Below are 18,121 nucleotides of genomic sequence, written 5' to 3' on the forward strand. Positions count from 1 at the left end.
GAGGAAGGCAGGGAAGGATTTGGGGAATGGGGAAGGATTTGGGAAGGAAGGGAAGGGAGGAAGAGGGGTGAGGAAGAGAGGCAGTGGGGGAAACAGGAAAAGGAAAGAGAGATAGTAGGGGAAAAGAGGTACTGTGGAAGAGAGGTGGTGGGGAAAAGGGGTAATGGGGAAAAGAGGTACTGTGGAAGAGAGGTGGTGGGGAAAAGGGGTAGTGGGGAAAAGAAGTACAGTACCGTGGAAAAGTAGTGGAGGAAAATGTATTGGGGAAAAAGATGTAATAGGAAAGGGGCAATCGGAAGGAGAGCAGAGAGCACTGGGGAAGAGGAATAGAAGTAGGTAGGGAGGGACGATGTGAGGCATGTGGGGAAGGGATAGAATTGGGCCAGGGGAAAGGAGACGAAGAGGGGAAGGATGTGGGAAAGGAAGGAAAATGGGAGTAGGATTAGGGAGGAAAAAGGAAGGTTTGAGTGAGGAAGGACAGGTGAGGAAATTACGGATGGTCGGTGAGATGGAGGGGTAAGGAGGATAGGGAAATTAAGTGAGGAAGGGAGAAATGTGAGGATGGGGAGGAATATAAGGAAGGCTGGCTGGTTACTGGAGGAAGGGGTATGGAGGGGGAGTGTGGGATGTGGAGGGAAATGAGGGAAAGGAAAGCATGGAAAGGAGGCGGGAAAGGAGAGGAAGTAATGAATGAGAATCGTGTGAGGAGGGCGGTGGGGAGAAAATTGGTGGTGAGGAGAAAATTGGTGGTGGGGAACGATATAAGGATGAGAGAAGGAGTGACGGTGGGGAGGAAGTGGGGTGTTGGTGAGAGGAAGCGCAATAGCAGAGGAGGAGGAGGAGGAGGAGGAGAAGGGCAAAGGCGAGAGAGGGCAAAACAGGGGATAGATGGTAAGAGAAGAGGAGATAGGAAAGGAGGAGGAGGAGAGAGCATGAGAATCAGGGAACAGAATGAGAGAGAGAAGAAAACAACAGACAGAAGGGAGAGAGAAGAAAACAACAGACAGAAGGGAGAGAGAAGAAAACAACAGACAGAAGGGAAAGAGAGAAAAGGACAGAAGAGACAGGATGCTAACTGAATTTAAAACAGCAGGAAGAGACGGGATCAGGAAGAAAGAACATGGACGGAAGAGGGGACCGGATAGAGAGAGAGAGAGAGAGAGAGAGAGAGAGAGAGAGAGAGAGAGAGAGAGAGAGAGAGAGAGAGGTGCGAGGAGTGAGAGAGGAGCGAGGAATGAGAGAGAAGAGAGAGAGTGGCACAGGTCATTACTCATGGGGCACAGGCAGCGTATTGACAGGAGAGCGCAGCCCCCTCTCTCATTACTTGTACTACACCACCCCTCTTACACTCTCTCTCTCACATACTCGCTCTCCTTCTCTCATTTTTCTTTTTTCTTAGTCTTCTTTCTGTCTCATTTGTTGTTCAGTATTAGACTGCACTTTTTTTTTTTTTACTCTCATTACTTATAAAATACTAGATCAGCACGCACGCACGCACACACACACACACACACACACACACACACACACACACACACACACACACACACACACACACACACACACACACACACACACACACACACACACACACACACACACACACACACACACACACACACACACGCACGCACGCACACACACACACACACACACACACACACACACACACACACACACACACACACACACACACACACACACACAGCGACCTCCTTACAAGACAATAAAAACCCCAGGGCACACACAAAAACAAGGACCCCAGACTATCATTTATGTAAGTACAATATTTCATCGAGGGAGCAGCTAAGGACCTCCCCCTCTCTTTTCTCTCCGTCGGCGCCTGTCTCATGACGAAGGACCATCAATCATGCCACGAGTATCTACGTCTCTCCTCAACCACCGCCCCGTCCGTTCCTGTGGGCTCATTAAGTCTCTCGGGCTCCTATGACTTACTCAGATGAATAAAATCGTCTGGCGCTAGATGGAACAAAGAGTATACATGTCCCTCCAACCACCGTCCTGTACTTACCCATGCCTATGTGCCCATTACCTCACAGGCTCCTATGACTCACTCAGATGATTAAAATCGCTTATCAGCTGGAACAGAGTACTAGAGTTGTTAAGACCATGATGTCAATAGTGACATGTCACTCAAGTTTCTATGAATCACTCAGCTGAACAAAATCCTCTGGTGCTCGCGGGAATACAGTACCAGAGTGGTTTCGACCAGGAGACAAAGATGTTTACAGTTTCATTCCTGATGGAGGAGGGAAGGTGTAGGAGGCGAAGAGTATGTCTGTATGGTCCCTCTAACTTGTTCTACTGTTCTTGTTACTGCTACTATACAGTATTTGCTCAAGCGAAAGTAACCGACTGCTACATAAAATCGTCCACTGTTTAGCTAAATTAGAATATACAGACCTAAGTGTGGCTGCACCTGTGTTATTGTATAAACAGTTTTTAATATTTCGACAACTACGATTTCGTTAAAAAAAAGTTTTGATGCAACAAATATATAATAAGAGGTCACCGTATTGAAGATAATAACTGTGGGATAGCCGCCTCCTGCCCCACGGCCCTACAGGGTTATTTGGTAATTGATGTTGCATGTCAATCCGGCATGAAGGCCCACAAGTACGCGTGCGTCACTTACCCTAATGGCTCCTTTTGAAGGCACAGAGTATAATAATTTTCTTGTTTTACCAATTCCCAGAAGCTGCTATAATTACTTGTACGAATTTTCCTCTTGGTACCGTTGCTATAATTAGCTTCAAAACTTTCTGAAGATGTTATTGCTGATTATTTTCACGTTACTTATGTCAAGAAGTCGTGGGCAATTACTTTTTTCCCAGTTCCCAGACGCTGATATAATTCTATCTATCTATCTATCTATCTATCTATCTATTCCCAGACGCCTCAATCCCGTTTGGGGTGGCCACAAACAAATCGCCTCCAAGTCGCCCTGTCCCCCGCCATTTCACTCCCCTGCTCCCAACTCACACCCCCCTCTCTCATATACCTCTCCACCCCATCCCTCCATCTCATCCTCGGCCTCCCCCTCCCTCTTCCCCCCTCCACCTCACTCACATACACTCTCTTCGTCAGTCTTTCACCCTCCATCCTCTCCACATGGCCAAACCACCTCTTGGTGCTGCAGTAATATAACCATGTTTTTAAAACTTTTGCTACTGGCTAGTTTTGCGGGATTAAAGGTGATAAAGTTATAACTATTTTATAGAAATGAATTTTCTTTTGGTATGCTGCAATTATTAGTTTTAATGTCTCCAAAAATATCAGTGTTCCACAGTTTTATAAAATTTCGCTAAGTGTTCAGTAACTAGTGTTTAGTATGACACTGCTATGGTCAGCTTTATCCATTTACACCCGGTGATATATTTTACTCTTGTTACTTCATTGTTTTCAAGCTTAACAAAGGCCTCAGGCAGGGAAGGGGCTCCAAACAGCTTCATTTAACACCTTCAATACCATTTTTTTTCCTCTGAAGATTTCGACGATTTTGTTCAACTCAGGAAAGAAATCTCGTTGTGGAGGAACTAAAAAGTAATCCCCAAAAGTTATTACCACAATTATCCCATACGAATTATTTCTGGTATCAATGCAGTATTATTTTAAACGATTAATTTCTGATATGATGCCAAAGTTTTTTTTTTTATTAAGTCATTTATAGTGTTACTTCCATAACAATATATTAATTAATTAGTTTCGATGTTACTGCTCCATTATTTTCTACGAATAATTTCTGGTGTTAGAAGGGAACTATATTTTAAATGAATAAATTATGGTGTTCCCGTTACTTGGTTTGACGAGTTTCTCTTGGTGCCAAGGACGTACCGTAATTTAAGAGGCAATACCTGACGGACGATGGTTATCTTAATGACGGGAAAATTACGTTTTAATTAGCCTTTACGAGCTCCAGTTTGTTTATTTTCATGTCTTTCGTCACGTCAGAACAGTTCAACCCTCATTATTAAGCTGAGTCATCAAAACGAAAATAGCTGACCGTCTTAAGTTCGGAATAACTCTAGCATCTTACGCCACCTAACCTAACAAGATTTTATTCACCCGAGAGTTTGTCAATGGAGTCGTAATATCGGTACCATTAATTCTCTTTCAAGTTCGGAACAACTCTACTACTGCATTTCGTTCCAGCTGGCGCCAGACAATATTATTCAGCTGAGAGAGTCATAGGAACCTGAGTGTTAACCCTCTGGCAGCTATGTACTTACCTGAACTATATTCTAACTTAGAGTACGTCAGGCGCCTATATTAATTCCATAGCCAGGTACGAAAGGAAACAAATAAAAACTACCTTAGCCTACGTTCCACCCTAAAGTTTATTCTTTCCACCCGATGATGTCTTTTTAATAACGCCATATAATTTTAACCAGATTAGGGCACACTGTTTTACATCAAGGGGTTAACACAGCCTGAACTAACCCCTTCCCTATGAATGATTCTCCCGAGGCTCACTAAAACGCCCGATGGCAGGCTGATTAAAGTCTATGAAAGAAGTTTGATAGTAAAAGTGTAAAAAACTATCATTTCTATCACATTTAACATCTGACGATTTTATTCAGCTTCAAGAAACCTACCAGAGTCACAGTGCAGCAAGTCACATCCACAAGGGTTCCCTGGCACTGGTCCAAGCTAATAAAACTTCATATCCAACCAAAATCCCAAACACGACGCAACGAGAAATAATATTAAAGTCGCCCCCTCCCCCACACACTAATCCAGGAACGGGGGAAATGAAAACGTAGGGACAGAAGTCACACTAAGCAGCTGTTACGTCACGTTTGTTGGTTGGTATAACTGTTATAATAATCTAATTTGGTCCATGTTAAGCTTTAGGGATTGGTCTAAAGGCATAAAGAAAAATAAAAATAAAAAAATCTATGCAAACATTACCCTAGCAATACTTATATCATCGCAGTCTTTTTGTACTCCAAGTTCTCCACCTCCGTCCCTCCCTAGGTTCTCCCTCTCTCGGTCTCCCTCAACCACCCTTCGTTCACACCCATTTTATCTGCGTCCTCTTCTCCTCCACCCCCGCCCCCTTTCCCTTCACAAGTCGGGGTCCTCACGCTCTCATTCCATCCATTTTTCACACTTCTTTCATTTATCATTTCTCGCTGCGCTGTAGTGAGACTTTCCGCCAGCCGCAAAATCGAGAATATCTAGCTGAAGTGAGATTCTTACACCCGAAAAGTTTTATGGATTGGTGTTAAAATCATCATCACCAACACCATCATCATCATCATCATCATCATCATCGTGTCTACTTCAGGGCTCACTTCCATGGTACTTTTGTCACAGTCCTTCTCTTCCCTTTCTACCCATAATTGCACCCCTACAACTGCTATCCACTCCCAGTATCTGTACCCAGTAAATATCAACCACACCCACTCTCCATCCATATCTTTACCCCACAACAATCATCCCTACCCACAGCTGTACCCCACAACTACCAACCACCCCTACTTTCCACCCAAACTCGTACTACTGCTGATATCTCCTATTAATCCCCATCCGTATCATTGCCCCACAGCTGCTATCTACTCCAAATCTCCACCCACCTCTGCATATATCTTTTCTTAATGCCGGTCATCGCTCCCATCATCTCCATACTCCACACTTACGCCTCACCCAACTCAGATTACTACTGCTTCCCAGTCTCCACTCTGCAACCACTCCCTCTCACTTCGCCTGCACCTTCTTTCTCACCACCTCTTCCCCCAAAACATTACACACCTCCAAGTTACCTCAACCACTTCGCCTCTACTCGCTTCACCAGCACCTCACCTCACCTCGGCTAACCTCCTGCCTCACCATGATCTCTCCTCATCTTCTCCCATCACCTCCTCTCTCACCACCACCTCTCCTCACCTTTCTCGCTTCCTTACCATCATCTCTCCATCTTTCTCTCCTCCCCACCTATCTGCCACCATCACCACCACCACCGCCACCACCACCACCACCACAGCTCACCTCACCTCACTGCCTTCACCCTTATTGCTCCATCTCCCCATTTAATCATCCCCTTTACTCCCTGTACCTCAGCATGCCTTTGTTCCACTGTATGCCATTTTTTATAGTGGCGTGATTAGCCTACTCAGAGCAAATAAATCATATCCCGATTGATTTCTCTATTAATTTACAACCATTTACTCAGTCATCTGCTGTCATTGTACCATTTAGTTTCATTTCCTTAATTTATTCATTCACATATTGTAATTTCATTCATTTATGCATTCATTCATCCATTCCTTCAAATTATTCAACATCCACTCTATGTTCACATCACGCCTCTGTTCCACACCTGTTTTCCGGCCGCTCGCTTGCTACCTCACCCATTACCCCTGCTCTCTCACCACCCTCCCCTTCACCCATCCCTCCTTGCTTCACATTTACTCATTCCCCTTCCCCTCACCATACACTCACTCTCCTGCTCCCTCACCCATCATTGCGTACTTCAACCTTACTCATTCCCCCTAACCCCTGCCCCCTCACTCATCTCCTCATCACCACCCTTCACTGCTTGCTTCACATTTACTTATTTCCCTCCCCCTCATTTCCCCCCCAAAACACACTCCTGCTCCTTCACCCACCACCCCACCCATCACGCCTACTTTGCATTTACTTATCCTTCCGCCCATGACCCTTCTATCCCCAGTCAAGAATATCACTATCAAAATATGTCGGTAAACAAACAGGTACAAATTTTAAGCCAACAATATCCTACTTATTTATTTTTCCCCATTTCCAATCATTTTTTCATACCTTACCATCTCCTACCAATCAAACCATCCTCAAGTAACCATATCCCCTATTTACCCTATCACCTTATCATCCTCCTACGAAACATCTCTCAAACCATACTCAAATAACTCCCCAACCATCCATGTCCCCTACCTGTCTCCATCATCCCCTGATCCTCCTGAACTATCTCCCCTTCCAACCATACCTGACCATTCCTCAGCGTCATCGCCTTGGCCATTCCACCTTACCCCTACCATCCACCTAGCAACCTACCCAACCATTCTCGTACTACCCTACCAACCACCACCCCTACCAGCCATCCTTCCTGGCTTCCCACACCAACTTTCCCTACCCAGCCTTCACCCCAACCATTCCCCATCCTCCCCACCCCACGGACCTAGTGTGTTGTGAGGCTCGTTAGCGGTGGGGTGCTGGCCAGTGTCGAGGTGTCGGTCCTCACAGATACAAGCCCAGGCCGTAATTGAGTTGTGACGCAAGACAAATGCACAACTCCTCGAGGAATGATAGGAGACAAAAACAAAAGCAAAGTAATACAAATTAAAAATACTTGATTTATTCGAGTACAAAGAGGTCCGACTCGTGTTACGTGTATTTCTTTCATTTAACGTTTCATGAGAAAGGACTCTAATAAAAAAAAAAAAGAGAGAGAGAGAGGGGGGGGAGCATAGAAAAAAACATACCTTAATAATAGATGTTCCAAAGTGCTGCTGAATTATATTTGTTTTAATTATTCATGATAAAATACTATGACAAAGATGTGCAACATTCAATGTGCATTATGAACAAAAAATGGCACATTAATCTTTCCATATAAAGGTTCCTCTGCAGTGTCCAAAGAAGGATGGTATGTTATTAGTAATTTGCTAAAGCTATTATTTGTTGCTGAAATTTTGTATTAAAAAAAGTACTTTATATTCTTTACATACAGTATGTCACTGAACAGTCCCTTACCTCCCTGAGTTAAAGAGCATCATGCCTACACGTTCTTTATACCTAATAAAACATTTGTCGCTAACAGATCCAAGACATTTTGAAGGACAGCTTTCCTGTTCGATATACACAGTATTTACATCCTACATAAAGATACCACAAACAAATTTATATACCTATGCTTTTATGTATAAATATAGGATTTTATCAGATATTCTCCATATCTACTTATATCTGCGAATACCTCTTTAGGGTAGTCATGTGAATATCGGTGTATGCATATCAAAAGGGGGTAAGGGGAAAACTTGACTCGAGAGGGTCAAGAGTGTGAATGAGAGATGCTTAAAACGAGCCATTACACTGCCGTCACACACTCACCTGAGCTATCAAAACCTGTATGCATTCAGGGTGTGCCACATTTATCCTCCAGACCACCAACGACATGCCAACACCAACACCTACGTTATGACTCTTCCACCTGAACTTGGAGATTCTCGTCCATTTGCACCTTATTTCTCGTAACTCAATGGCAGAATAAGATGGCACTGGCTTTATACCCTACCCATGGCACATCTTTGTAACCAGCATCATATTCTAGAGTTAATCTCTCGCCACATCTCATCGATCAAAATGGTGAGATGGCAATTTTAGATCATGGTAAAGTGGACAATGTATGACAAGTGAATTAAGAAGTACTAACACTACAGGTAATACCAAAGTTCACTCGGAAGAGGAAATATTATAACTTACATCGCTGCTGTGTGCTTAGAACAACGATATGGGAAAACCGTCATAGCCATCACCATCAACATTCGATCCTCTGCTATAAATAGTATGGGTAGGATGCAGAAGCAGACAAAAGGAACAAGTGGAAAAACTACCGCAGGCTCCTTCCCTCCCCCCACCCCCAAATAAAAAGTGGGTGGTCGCCTCCATCCACTCATCATTCAAGTCTTCGAAATTCTCGGCTAAAGTAATCCTACCCACGAACAGGCCTATAAAAGAATGTATGTCCGCCAAATACACGAGCACAGGGAAGCGGCTACCGGATATAAAATTTACTCAAGATGATGATTAGTAATTACGCCAACATAGGCCTTAAGTCAATTCCCCCACGAGTTTTGGGTATAATGAGTAACATATATAGATTCGTCCAGCTGGAAAAAAGTGATCGACATAAAAGATAGGTTAGTCTATGTTTGCAGGGAGAAGGACAGAGGCAAAGGTAGACTAAGGAAAGGAAGCACAAAGAGAATGGAGGCAGGTACACAGGCAGGGCAAGGAAGGAGACAGGCAGGGTAAGGAAGGTAAACAGACCGGCAGGGAAAGGAAGGTAAACAGACCGGCAGAGAAAGAAAGGTAAACAGACAGGCGAAGCAAGGAAGGCAGGCAGGAAGGCAGAGGCACTGTTGCGTGAGGCAGGCAGGCAGGCAGACCAAGTAAGACAAGCAAGCATTATAGGCTGAGGCATAGTTGCGTGAGGCAGGCAGAACGGCAGGCAAGCAGACATACAGAGAGGAAGAGGCATAGTGAGGCAGGAAGGCATACAGGCAGGAAAACAGAGGTAAATGGGGGAGGCAGGCAGGCATGGGAGGCAGAAGCAGGCAGTGTGTGCGTGTGTCCTCTCCCTCCAGGACTCAAACCCAAACTGCTCAAAGAAACTGGGAAGCACATCCATAGGCCTATGGGTGGGATGGGCGGAGGAAGGGGAGGGGAGAGGGGGGTTAATAGGGGTATGTGGGTATGGCAAGTAATGAGGGAGTGAGAATGGGTATGGGAAAGGAAGGGAAGAGGGAGAAGGGAGGGGAGAAGGGAGGGGAGAAAGGAAAGGAAGAATGGGAAGGGAGGGGAGATGGAAAAGAAAGGGGAGAAGTTAGCTGGTGAATCAGCACTCACGAAAAATGTTAGATGCTTAGTAAAGGGAATAGGAAGATGAGGGATGTGAAGAGAAGTGCGGGAGGTCTAGGGAGAGGGAGAGGAGAGAGACCGGGAGAGTGCACGGAAGGCGATGGGAAAGATGGGAAGTATGATATGAAGGGAGTGAGGTACGAGGAGGGTTAGGAAGGAAGTGAGAGAGGGAGGGGAAAGGAGGAAGACGAGAAAGAGCAGTGAAGTGGGTGAGGGGGTCTGGAGTGGGAAAGGGGGAATGGTGTGGGAGAGAGGGAGAGGAGTGGGAGAGGGAGAGTGGAGTGGGAGAGGGGGAGTGGAGTGGGAGATGGGGAGTGGAGTGGGAGATGGGGAGTGGAATGGGAGATGGGGAGTGGAGTGGGAGAGGGGGAGTGGAGTGGGAGAGGGGGAGTGGAGTGGGAGAGGGGGAGTGGAGTGGGAGAGGGGGAGTGGAGTGGGAGAGGGGGAGTGGAGTGGGAGAGGGGGAGTGGAGTGGGAGAGGGGGAGTGGGGAAAGCGGTAGTGGGGTGAAAAGGAAAGAATGAAGACAGGGAAAAGGGAGTGAACGAGGAAAGGGAGGGGAAGTGGAATGTGGAGGAGAGTGGAATGATAAGACTCGGGTAAGAAAAGAGAGTGGGGTGAGAGGGGAGTGGTAGGAGATGAGAATGGTGAGGAGGGGTATTGTGTGTGAGGCTGAGAGAAATGAGCGAGTATGGTGTTGGTGGGGGTACAGAACGGTGTGTGGGGTGTGATGGGGAAGTGTGGGTTACAATCACGAGGTGGGAAGGGGGAGGTTTTGGGAGAAGGGAGGGGAGAGAGGTGTAAGTAAAGACGGAAGGGGAGAGGGGGAAAGGAGGAGGAGTAGAAGAGGAAAGGGGGAGAGGGAGGAAAAGAAGGAGAGGGAGGGGAGGAGGAGGGAAAGAGGGAGGGGGAGAGGGAGGGAAAGAGGGAGGGGGAGAGGGGGGGGAGAGGGAGGGGGAGAGGGAGGGGGAGAGGGAGGGGGAGAGGGAGGGAAAGAGGGAGGGAAAGAGGGAGGGAAAGAGGGAGGGGGAGAGGGAGGGAAAGAGGGAGGGAAAGAGGGAGGGAAAGAGGGAGGGAAAGAGGGAGGGGGAGAGGGAGGGAAAGAGGGAGGGGGAGAGGGAGGGAAAGAGGAAGGGGGTGAAGGAGGGGCTGTATAATGGGAGGGATGTGGTTGCGTGGGAGACAGACCGTACCCAAAACAATGAGGGACCAGGAATGGGAGAAAGGATGAGTGAACAGGAATGGGGGAAAGTTAGACACGAGTGGAGGAAGAGGTGGGGAATGAGGGATGAATGGATAAGAGGAGCAGGAGGAGTGGACGGGAGAAGGAGGATGGGTGGGTGGGTGGGAGGAGGACGTGGAATGGGTGGGAGGAGGAGGAGGAGGAATGGGCGGGAGAAGAGGACAACAGGGACAGAGAAGTGGAGGAAGGGATGGAGGTGGGGGATGGAAGAGTGGAAAGGGATAGAAGATGAAGATATACAGAACAAAATATCTAAAGGCGTTACAGCAATAAGTTAGTACCCCACACCATATTAACACAAATACCTAACGAAAGATCCATAATTTAGGAAAGCTCGAGGGTAAAGGAGCTGTGAAAAAGGAAAATATTTGTATAAGAGACAAAACAGAGAATGATGATAAGGTAATAAAAACAGAAGAGGTAAGTATACACCAACATCTCCTAACCACATTCATGCAAGTACTTAATGAAAGTTCGACTATTTATTAAGTGGAGAAGATAAAGACAAAACGAGGAAAATAAAACACAAAGCAGAATAAAAAGGAAGATATAAAAAATAGAATGGCATAATCATGTACCAATAAACACAGCCACATATAAGCTAAAAAAAAAAAAAATAAAAATACTCCAATATTAATATGACACAGGAAACGAAACTACAATGGAGGAAAATAGAATACAAACTGAAGAAGAAAAAAATCCAACAACAAAACCTAACTCACGCCACAAACGCCTGAAGGTCCCCCCAAAATTTAGGAAGACAAGAAAAGAAGGGAAGTTATGAAGGAGGAAAATATTTGTACAAGCCCGAGGTAAGCGGGTCGGGGGTCGGTTCAGCATGTCCTTCGCCTTCCCCCTCGCAAGCACGGAAAAATTCTGAGACAATGGGTTATTTTTAGAAGGCAAGGGGAAAACAAAAGGTAACGAAAAAACAGCCCAAACAATGAGTCAGCTCGGAGGGAAGTAAGAATACTGAAAGAGCCAAGACGTTAAGCTTTTCACAAATTAGTACATACACTAAGTTGTAATGGGAAAAATGATCTAAATTTTAAAAGTACCGTAGCTGATAAAAAACAAAACGAAAAAGAGAGAGAGAGAGAGAGAGAGAGAGAGAGAGAGAGAGAGAGAGTGAGTGTGTGTGTGTGTGTGTGTGTGTGTGTGTGTGTGTGTGTGTGTGAAATTGTCTTTACAGTCTACAGTTTATAATTACCACTTCCACTGTTTTAACACAGTCGTAATTTATGCGTGGATGTATATCGACTTATTTTCCATTATATCCGATGATAGGAAACTAAGTATGGGCAGAAGAGAACAGAATGAAGAAGCGATGAAAAACAGGAAGAAAGAAAGCTTACAAAGAGAAGAGAGAAGAGGAGGAGAAAAACGGTAGAACAGAAATGAATTGCAAAGAATGGAAAAGATACAACAAGACGAATGAGACAATATAACGAAGACAATGCACCTAATCAAGTACAGGAACAAGGAAGTGGAGAAAAAATAAAGGTTGAAAAGAATGCACTAAATATAACACAAGCACATGCAGGGAGTGAGAAATGAAAAGTGAGGGAGGGTAAAATGAAGACACACGGAACACGAAAGAAATGAAAGCTGAGAATAGATTAATTGGCGAAAAGGTAGAAGACATCTGAGGGGTGGGAACGAAATTAACCTGTTCAGTATGATGGCTCGTTTTTTCTCGCCTTTTCTTGGATTCTAGTTACCTGAGAATTAATTAACCCCACCTGTCTTGTCAGAACTCGCATGTAAATCCATACGCGTGGCCACCAATACCTCTCCACTTCGCTGCCTTCTGAAACTCCATGCCCATCAAGACTATTTATTTTTCTCCACCTAAGTATGGAACTTGGCATGGTAAAAAAAAAAAACAGTAAAAAGAGAAAACAAGAGAAAAACTGTATTAAACAAGGTGAAGAGAAAGCACAGAGGGAAAGAGAAAGCACAGAGGGAAAGAGAAAGCACAAAAGAGGGAAGGAGAAAGCAAAAAAGGAGGGAAATCGATAGCGGCATGCACAGTGAAATAAGCCAGACACTGATTCATGCACTATTCAAGGTCTCGGAATCCTTACTTCACTTCGCAGGCCTCCATAAATTAAAACTCTGTCTGAACTCAAATTACATCCAAATAATTTCAACATCAGAATTCCACATTACATGCAAATCGATACGTCCTCGCCCTCCACCCCCATGAAACTCTACACTAAAACATTCATAAAGGCTATCCATTCTGTCTCTTGCTCTAAATCTCCCCCCTCCCCCCTTGTCCCCTGCCTATCCTCCCTCCTTCCCGTACCCCAGCCCCCTCTCCCCTCTCCCTCCCCCACTTTTCTTCTCCCTCTCCCCCCACCCCTTGGCTTCCCGCATGACTGTAAGGCATATATCAAACAATTACTTTGGCTGGGAATGTATATATATTCCTCGTAGGCATTAATTTCTCTCTCTCTCTCTCTCTCTCTCTCTCTTGGGGGGGATCCAAGTCCAAGGATGGTAAGCGGAGGAAGGCGCAAAATTAGGTCCTGTGTGTGTGTGTGTGTGTGTGTGTGTGTGTGTGTGTGTGTGTGTGTGTATTAAATGTGTGTATGCGTGTATGTGTGTGTGTGTGTGTGTCCAAGCAGGTGTGTGGGTTGACAGGGCCTTTACAGACTGGGGCAGTTTATGAGCGCTCTGGCCGTGTGAGCATTAGCAAGTAAATAACCCTTAATGAACAGGGACCTAAGGGTGATCAGTCAGCCAATGAATGCTTGTGTCCGAAAAGCCTGCTCAGAAATATCGTAATGATCACACTTGCCGTTTATATGCAGGTTAGTGTGTAATTTCTACCCTACCTTGTTTATTCCTTATTCTTGCCTTGAAATCCTGACTATTTTATTAAGCCAACACAGGTATTATTTATAAATTATATGTTCAAGTATTACGCAATTTTTACCCTTTCATTCATTCTTGCTCTCCAGATGATTTTATTCACCTAGTACAGGTAATATACACTAATTATATAACAAGTAATATGCACCTTTGCCTTTTTCAATTTATACTTGCTATTTCGAGACGATTTTACTCAGCTGTCACAGGTTTTACGCAATAATCACCTACTGTATTAACATCTTCACTATTATAACGTCTGTATTTTTCTTACTCTTCCTATCTCCACACGATTTTATTCAGCCAAGGAGATACTTTTTGGACTGGTGAGACGAAATACTGTCTCCATTAACCCATTCACTACGAAGGTGCTCTCTTAAGGTATTTATAATCACCCGGTTCCAGCTTAAGAAAAATATTAACGAGCTCCAGCACTTGTGATTAAAAGGCAATTTTACAGCCGGGTATAATAAGCTAAATAATAAATGCATAAATATAGCTACAGTCTATAATATTTATTTTTATACAGCAGAAAATATGGTACTTTGTCTAAAACTGAGCCACGATCAATAATTCCCTATAATCGGTTTGCTTTAATCTGACGAAGCTGGGTCACTCATCTTGAACTCCACGTTGTGCTGACGTGAAATTAGACAAACCTTTGTCTCCTTGGTAAGTCAAATTTCCCTTTCAATACTTAGCCATCATCTAAGCTGAAAGGAGTTATGGATCTTTGCCAGCAGAGACCAAACGCACAATCGCAGAGTTAAAACACATGCTCTATTTCATTCCTGTATAGTCACAACTCGTCATTAAATTTCAGGGATCATCTGCAACTTAATGTCTGAAATGGAATGCAACCTACAATTTTTCGTCTCTGCATGAATTTTGTATTATTACATTGAAATTTCTCCCCATTACGCTGCATTATTACTTATCAGGTTTCAGCTACAGATGTAGATAAACAGCTAGATAACACGCATACAGATAGGCAGATACAAAAACATTTCTACTCGTCCTCTGCATATGAAAAAAAAAAAATGTTTGTACCAGGGTATTTACAGGGCATAAATTCTGTCAGTCACAGCATAAATCAAACGATGACGTCACCAGCCAGGAAAATGTGACTTGTATTAACATCGTACCATAAATACGTTAATATTTATTAAAATGACAACGGCAGCTAGGGGTAAATTTTTAGGCTACTCCGATTCATTTATATTTACCTGACAGACAATTGCATTTTTTTTTCCCCAAATGAGATGTAAAATTTCGCTTTTCTAACACCCTCTTCATTAGGTCCGGACCCCACCCTTTAAAAATGGTCAAGCAATTCTAAATGAGAGAGTAATTCAGGAACAAACACTGTATTTAGCCAACCCCTGTGGGTATGGCAGAAGCACATCCCCAGAAAGTGGAGGTTCATCAATATAAATAAATTCAGTACAAAATAAATTCAGTACATTTATAGTTTCAAAATAATGTAAGCTGAGTACTATTTCTCAACTTCATACAATTTAAAACGATCATCTGACTTAAAATTCTGAAATGTCGCTGCCGCATTCAAGGCCAGAACAATGTGGTCAATGTACTCAAATTTATTATTCATATATCTTCCAATATCAGTGCCCACCATTCGAGTTGCACCAGATTAACTCCATTCAGGGACGCTGGACACACCTGTCGTACGTGCATACATACATACATACACACACACACATACATACATACATACACACACACACACACACACACACACACACACACACACGTACCTATGTACACACAGGTGGTGGTGGCGCGGTTGAACACACACACACACACACACACACACACACACACACACACACACACACACACACACACACACACACACACAGCAGGTGAGACTGGACAAGTGCACGACTTCAAAATCATCCTGATCAGTGTGTGTGTGTGTGTGTGTGTGTGTGTGTGTGTGTGTGTGTGTGTGTGTGTGTGTGTGTGTGTGTGTGTGTGTGTGTGTGTGTGTGTGTGTGTGTGTGTGTGTGTGTGTGTGTGTGTGTGTGTGTGTGTGTGTGTGCTTGACTATGCGTATGCGAAAGTGTGAGTGTGAATATGATGGCGAGTGAGTAGGTGGATGTGCGTACGTGGGGGGCGATGAGGTAGGGGGGGGGCGATATGAACAACCTGTGTTAAGGACTGTTGATGAGTTTGGGGCGTACGTGAAGGGCAGACATGCTTAATTCCACATATGTAACGCTAAAAATATCGAGCCCCATGAAACTCTAATATAAAAATGTATATGTTTATAGAGGATGTGAGCACAAAATATATCAGGTAAATATATCGGCTGAAAAATATATCAAGCCAAATATACCGAACTGCGATCACAGAATTCAAGAAGAAAATGCAGTTTATGCTGGTGAAAAAAATGAAGAGAAACATATCGAGCCAAAAATATGTCTTACCATAAAATATATCGCCCCCCCCATATATATCGCCCTCAAAACATATTGTCCCCCAAATATATCGGCCCCAATTATACCGCCCCTCCAAATATAGTGACCCCCAAAATATAACTCCCAAAATATATCGCCCCCAAAATATATCACTCCCCCAAATATATCACCCACCCAAATATATCGACCCCACAAATATATCGCACCCCAAATACTTGTATATTGCCCTCAAAATATATCGACCAAATATATAAAAAGCCAAGACCAAAAACATATGGAGCCAAAATATATATAACGCAAAAAGCACAGACCCAAAAATATATCCTGCCTAATATACTGAGAGGCTATCGAGGAAATAAATTAAAAAGTTTCATAAGACGAGAGCACAAAATACTGTACATTAATTTCGTCACAGTAATAAAACGAAAGTAGAGTAGTCATATTTTTTCCTATTAGCGTGATATTACACACACACACACACACACACACACACACACACACACACACACACACACACACACAATTGAACTCGTGTTAAATCAGCTTCAGTACAATTACGTGTTAATTCATTCCTGTTGTTAGCAGACGTTTTTGTTCAGTCACGGAGAGCCATCAAGCAGTGACGGGGTTAAGCCTTACATTGTTCTCTCTCGTATTACATTCAAGTTAATGCCTGAGTACGGTATATTAAATTGCTTCCATCATTTTGGCGCTCCGGAATCTGCCTATATATTTGGAATAGTACCTCAGGAGACACATAACCAAACTGGCTGAAATAAAATCACATTAAATTAGCCCAATGTGTAGGAACCCCTCTGCCACATCTATATTACGAGTATATGGCATAGTGGCTAAGAGAATCATTTACCATATATACTTTGGCACAAGTATTATTCAAGGTTAATGAAGTCTCCAAGCATCTGCGAAGGACACTATTCTATATATATACCTGTACTTAAATATACGGGAATATTAAATTCATAAAGATGTATGTGGTTCATAAATACAGGTTACTGATACCCACAAGGAAAAATGAAACACGAAGTTCCGGCAAATTTTGTGCACTCGCATCTACAGAGGAGAAATACAGACTCAAAAGCTCTCGAGAAATGCATGCTTTGTTTTTATTTGTGGACATCCGCTTATCTACCTACCAACCTATTTACCTATCTATTCATGTTCAGTCTAAAGGTAAGTTATACGAATGCTGATGATGCTACTGTTACTCTTCTTATGGATTACGCTGTTGCAACTTTTCTCACATCTTCAATCCACATCATTACTTAGTTCACGAATGCTAAGATCACCGGGTGTATCACAAGGTTCAGTCACCCGGCACTATGCGAGTACACGGACTCGGCAAGTACGCAAATACCTTCTTTTAATGCATTTTTCGCAATGGACTTACGACTACATGCGTTCACTGAAAGTTAAGTAGCGCTCCATCGTCCTCGTGATTTCTTGTTCCCTCTCACACGATCCCTTTACGGCCCAATAAATGCACAAAAATATAGCAAATAAACAAATGAAAGAAATAAAAATACATAAAAGTACACGAGTAAATAAAGCAGAAAATGAAAAAAAATGAATAGGTTCCTTTCAACTTGAAGACCTTATTGTTAGTTTATTCCTTCTGCCTCCAGACCAGTTTAACTTAGTATAAAATTTGCGAACTGGAGGGGCTAGATATAGTCTTCACTAAACCCTTAAACACAAGAGATCTTTCCTGAGAAGAATAAAATCGTCTGGGGATATCATGAATAATATAAACATGGGGTTATGAGAAGAGTGAGACAGACAGAAGGCACATATGACGACACAGGAGACATTGGTGGTAGTGGACAGTGGTATGGGGTAGTTATAGTCTGTTTTTATCTGATGGAAATGGACCACTCAAAATGCAGCATGAAATTCGACAA

This window comes from Coenobita brevimanus, chromosome 66, assembly GCF_032717465.1.
Source record: "Coenobita brevimanus isolate Jiangsu-jjx chromosome 66, ASM3271746v2, whole genome shotgun sequence".
NCBI classification, from domain to species: domain Eukaryota; kingdom Metazoa; phylum Arthropoda; class Malacostraca; order Decapoda; family Coenobitidae; genus Coenobita; species Coenobita brevimanus.